At 43.0% G+C, this 5,271-nt stretch overlaps 2 long non-coding RNA genes across 5 annotated transcripts; one reads left to right on the top strand and one right to left on the bottom strand.

The window, feature by feature from the left end:
• The first annotated feature begins 6 nt into the window (after positions 1–6).
• LOC108510278 lies at positions 7–1,389 on the top strand. Its single transcript, XR_001878773.1, has 3 exons — positions 7–167; positions 800–948; positions 1,050–1,389. It is a non-coding gene; the product is annotated as an uncharacterized LOC108510278 (long non-coding RNA).
• LOC108510277 lies at positions 746–4,017 on the bottom strand. Of its 4 annotated transcripts, none has more exons than XR_001878771.1 (3): positions 3,894–4,017; positions 3,066–3,176; positions 746–854 (listed from the first exon to the last, which is right to left on the bottom strand). It is a non-coding gene; the product is annotated as an uncharacterized LOC108510277 (long non-coding RNA). The 4 variants fall into 4 exon arrangements; XR_001878770.1 differs by having other exon boundaries at positions 746–857; XR_001878769.1 differs by having other exon boundaries at positions 846–924.
• Positions 4,018–5,271: the final 1,254 nt, after the last annotated feature.

Raw genomic sequence — 5,271 nt, forward strand, 5'->3', positions numbered from 1 at the left:
AGGAGAGGCCCAGGGCTCTGGAGCACTCTCACTCCTCCTAGGATAAGGTCCAGTTGCTGCAGACAAGCACCTCCTGGGCTCGGATCAGCAGGAGCAACAGAGAAAGCCTTTGCAGCCTAAAGTGCAGATGAGCCATTCCCACCTGTAGGGCACCTCAAAACACACAGGTAATCACATACACCTGAAACCTAGGCTGCCTCTCCCTTACTGGGTAGAGCAGCATAATGGGAGATCAGTGCGGCAGAATAGCAAGTGCTGAGGACCAGGCACGTAGGCTAAGTGGGATTTCAGGGTAGAGGATGCGAGTCCCAAGGGCTGAATGCTAGTCTGAAGTGGGAGCACATTCAGTGTGTCCCTGGGGCATACCTGTCATGTAAACGAAAGTGTGGGACAACAGGATTTGCTTCCATGGCATTTTCCTGTTTGACACTAAGCATTAATGGTCAAAGGCTTCCCATACAATCAGTGCTCATTGCACCATGGCAGCACATGCAGACCCCAGGTGAGGAAGGGCATGGGTGACACCCACCCCCAAAGATGCTGTTCTTGTCCCAAAAGGCACAGTCCCATCTGGGAGTGTCTGTGCAGCTGAGGTTGCAGGCACAGAAGTGCCCTCCAGCTCCAGCGCCCGACAGTCACCTCCTTCCTCCCACTGACCAAGGCAAAGCCTTTCCTCTCCTTCTGCCCTGGCATGTGGCAGTGAGTTACTCACTGCTGCAGGAGGGAGGGGCTTTGGAAGGCCAAGAACAGATACTTGCCTTAATTAAATGAGTTGTGCTTCATGTCGTTGGTTCTGCAGATCCCTTCTCCAAGGAGGACTCTGCCCAGAATGTGACTTTTCCTTCATGATGCAGCTACTGAGAGAGTAAGAGGCTGTCCCAGCATGAGCGTGACAGAGACCTGGGTCTCGAGGGGCAACAGATTCTGGGATAAAACACACAATGGCAGGTAAAGAATACATGGGCACCCTGTCCTGTGATTTTTGTTGCCTTTTAGAGCAGGGGTATTCAGTGCCACACTTGGTAACCACCACCATATTTCTGCCACAGGAACTGCCCTCTTGACTCCACCTTGACTATCACAACTACCAGTTGTGATTACCCACATGGTTCTTACGCAGCAGACTTTGTGAAGGTCATGAGAGCTTTTGGGACAGGGACATCCAAGCCCTTTGGCAGGGTAAAATGGCATCAGAATTAGAAGTAACTCTAGGAAACTGGAGCAGTTGTCTCAGATTTTCAGAAGGAAATCGAATGAAGAGAAAGTGCTTTTGGGAAGATTACATGAGATGGCTTATGGCTCTTGAATTAAGAAGAAAAGGAAGTGGAGGTTGTAACCCATCACAATTTAACACTGAAAATAAAAAAAAAGGTTATTTTGATATTTCAAGGGAATTTTTTTGTTTTGTGTTTGTGTTTGGATGTTATGCAGGCCTAGAATGTTTCTGTAGCAGGAACAACTCACTGGATTGGATTGGTAATTAAGTGAATAAGAAAAACAGCATCTTTACTTTAGACAATATATCTTGAACAAAATAAAATTATTAAAATATCTACCATAAATTATAAATACCTTAAATATATTATATACCTTACTTGAAAATTATCATATTCCTTGGGATTTTAAACTCATATCACACTTACTTGATGTTTTATTTTGCAGGGTTTTTTTTTAGGATTCTTACAACTTGCTGTAATTTTCAGTCTAAACTAATCATTTCAGACAACTTGTGCTCTGCCTGAAGTCATCTTTAGACAGATTATTCTGGTCCTACATATTCTCCAGGGAATTACAGTGCAGCTTTATTAAGAATCAAATATATTACTTTATTAGAACACATGTAGAACACCAATGAAAAACTAAAGTTTTACTGTTCTTGTTTTGTGACTATTTGCTATGCGTGGGGGGCAGAGATGACTTTGCATTGATACACTGTTTTTACAGTTGTCTGTCATGTGATCAGTACTAGTGCAAAGGTCCTGAAAAAATGTTGATCCATAATGGCCATAAAGAGAAGCCTCTCAGAGAAAAGTTTACAATAGATTAAGTTATTGGGCTCAAATAGAGCTTCTGACCCACATGGCAGGGATTGGCAGGGGATCTCTGGAACACAAATGCTGTGTGCCAGCACAAATGGCCATAAACATTTCAGACACACTTTGTCGTTAAAGGCAGATTCACCAGTTCATCTGTGAGCTCCCCATCACACCCCAGGCAAGGAGGAACTCACCTGGCCCCTCAGCTTTGCTGCACAGCTCTCATGATAGTGCTCTTACACCCCTCCAGCCCCACCATGACAGCACGGGACTGCTGGGAGGAACACAGCCCAGCACACAGCAAGGTTTTGGAATCAGAGCTCAAAGAGGTAAAGTCCAAGCTTAGCCACTGTGTGAGTGCAAGAGCAGTGTGGGGTCATGGGATGGCTCTGGTCCCAGAGCCTACAAAGTTCTCTGCTCCAGGAATACATGGCAGGCTGGAAGGACTTGTCACTGAGCTGAGGAGACTGATCTGTGCCACCTGGCATGGCAGTGACCAATGAAGTGCTCATTGCACATTTAGCTGATTAGATTATTAATAAAATAGGGTAATTTTGCATAAATACAGATATATCCCATCCTTCAGTAAGAGGTGTTATCCTATTATTCTTGAAAATTAAAGCAAATTTTGAGAATCCTGTTTTTTCAATGTAAATAATGAACATGGTAATTACCAATGGAAAATGTGGTATCAAAATACTGCAAACTCTTTCTGCGTTTGAGAATGTCTCACATAATTTAATGTTCTGATGTATTTGTTTTTGAAGAAAGGAGGTAAACATTTTTTATATAATTGCAACACTCAGAGAAACAAAAGGTTAGTTGTGCAAATCTAAACAAGTCTATCTCCACAGTGTAGCTTCCCCCTGTTTCTCTTGCAAATGCAGTCAACAGAGAAACGAGACAATCAAGTGTCTGCTAGTTTTATTTCATGCTGTTCTCATTTCTTCTCCTTCCATGCCACTCTCCAACTCCTTTTGCCTTTTCCTTCTCCTTCCATTGCCATCAGAGCCTGTCCACCCCACTCACCTGTTCTGTAACTGAAGCTGTTCAGCTGCTTTGGCATGTGATGGAAAGGGCATCCTGAATGTCACCTCCTCGTCCAGAACCTACTGCTCATGTATCTTTCTCTGACATTTGCTGTCAAGATGGAAGGAATTTGAGTAACCATGGAAATCTCATGCACAGTCAAAAGCTGTTCATCATTAAATCTAAAAGTGCTGTGAGTTAACTGTCACTAATCTCTAGCTAGTTTTGCCCTCCCTCTTCACTTTGGAAGACTGTTACTTTTCCTCAGAGGCAGATACTTAGGTGTCATCAGAGCAAAATAAACACATTCTTAAGTTTAATATATATTGTTAAAACTTCAGAATGCACATCTGTTTTCCCTGCTGTGAGATCAAATAATAACTGTATCAAGCATTGTAGAAATCAGTCTCTGAAGGAAGGAACAGGATCAGATCACAAGGCCGCCTCAGTCCATCCATAGCTACCCTGAGACACAGGAGGTTCTGAACAGCCGCAGGCACAAAGGTCACTCGTGTTCTGTCTCTGCAATGGCCAAATCAGTAACTAGCTCAACCAGGTTAGTCAGTCTTTTATTTGTTAGGCTTAACACTGGCTTTTCCCTAGACATAATCCCCAACTTTTTTCCTGTCCATCCTTTTTAGCACTGCTCATCTGGACTCATAGCTCAATTTTCTGAAGGACACATCTTACCTAGATAAACCACCATTACCCAGTTTAAATACATTATGCCAGGAACAGAGAAAGTACTCATCGTATTTCATTGAATTCAACACAATATCTACCTTTCAATAGAATAAAAAGAACTTTTTATGTGAAAATCATCCTTACCATCTCCAGGATCCAGTGCCTAGGCACATCTTAGCTAAAGTGTCAGAATGAGAAGCTTTGCACCAGAGAATTAGTGTTCTGGCATTTCTCCTTGTCTCATGCCAGCATTCCTGAGAGGTCTTGTTTTACCCAGGGATCTTCAGTATGAGGCTACACATTCCTTATCGGTCCACAGGCACAAAGATCCCTCTTGGCATGTGTTATAAATATTAACAGCATAGCTGAGAATAGCATTTGCAAGCTGCAAATCCCACTGGGAATTGTCTTCAAAATTACTGTAAAACTAACATTAAGCAATAAAAAATGCCAAACATCTTTCTTTAAAAATGAACAAGAAACTTGGTGCTTATCTTTGCATTTTGTGAGCAATTCAGCATATGAGGCAACTCCTTCTGGTGCATGTTGATAATTTCATTCCTACAGTTAAAGCCTTCTCTTATTCCTGCACTCACATTCAGAAGATAATCTATTCTGGTAACTCTGTCCGTTTTCCAAATATGTGATAATAACCTATTTTGGCAACAATAAGAAATGTATATGTAGCATTTGGATTAGTTTTGTTTTCTTGGTTCAGTCTACTAAAAGTGATCTATTGCTATAACCAGAAGGGAGAGAATGAATTAAAAGGAGCATGTCCAGAGAAGGGAATGGAGCTGGGGAAGTGACTGGAGCAGCAGGAGCAGCTGAAGGAGCTGAGGGGGCTCAGGGAGAAAAGGAGGCTCAGGGGGGACTTTCTGGCTCTACAACTCTCTGACAGGAGGGGGGAGCTGGGGGGGGTCGGGCTCTACTCCCAGGGAACAAGGGACAGGGTGAGAGGAAACGCCCTCAAGCTGTGCCAGGGGAGGGTCAGGTTGGACATTAGGAGGAATTTCTTCACAGAAAGGGTGGTAAAGCATTGGGAAGAGATCTGGACATGGGGGCTTTCAGCGGACTGCTCAGAATAGCAGGCAGTAGACACACAGCCAGGTCTCAAAAGCATCAGCTAGAAGGTTGTCCAACAGACTGGAAGGGTTTGCAGAGCTTGCTAAACCCAGACAACTAAAACTTCCACATCTGAAACCAATACCAGAGAAAAGAACCTCATCCAGAAGGACACAAAGGTCAAGGAGAATTTTGCATTGTATGCTTTTTTACTTGAATTTTTTTTTTTTTTTTTTAGTGGCAGACATAGACCTCTCATCTGTATCTGTTGGCCTAACTGGGTTCTTCTTCCAGATCCCCAGGTCCTTTCTGCTCTATGGTTGGCAGAGGTTCTGTCAGAGGTGATCTGAAACATCAGAAAAATTGAAAAGTTACTGTTTAATTGTTGTTTTAGTACAAGGGGTAAGATAGAAAACCAGTGGCATAAATTTGTGTTACCATGTCTACAGAAGAATTC

Source organism: Lepidothrix coronata, unplaced genomic scaffold (assembly GCF_001604755.1).
Source record: "Lepidothrix coronata isolate B3197 unplaced genomic scaffold, Lepidothrix_coronata-1.0 Scaffold599, whole genome shotgun sequence".
Taxonomy (NCBI): Eukaryota; Metazoa; Chordata; class Aves; order Passeriformes; family Pipridae; genus Lepidothrix; species Lepidothrix coronata.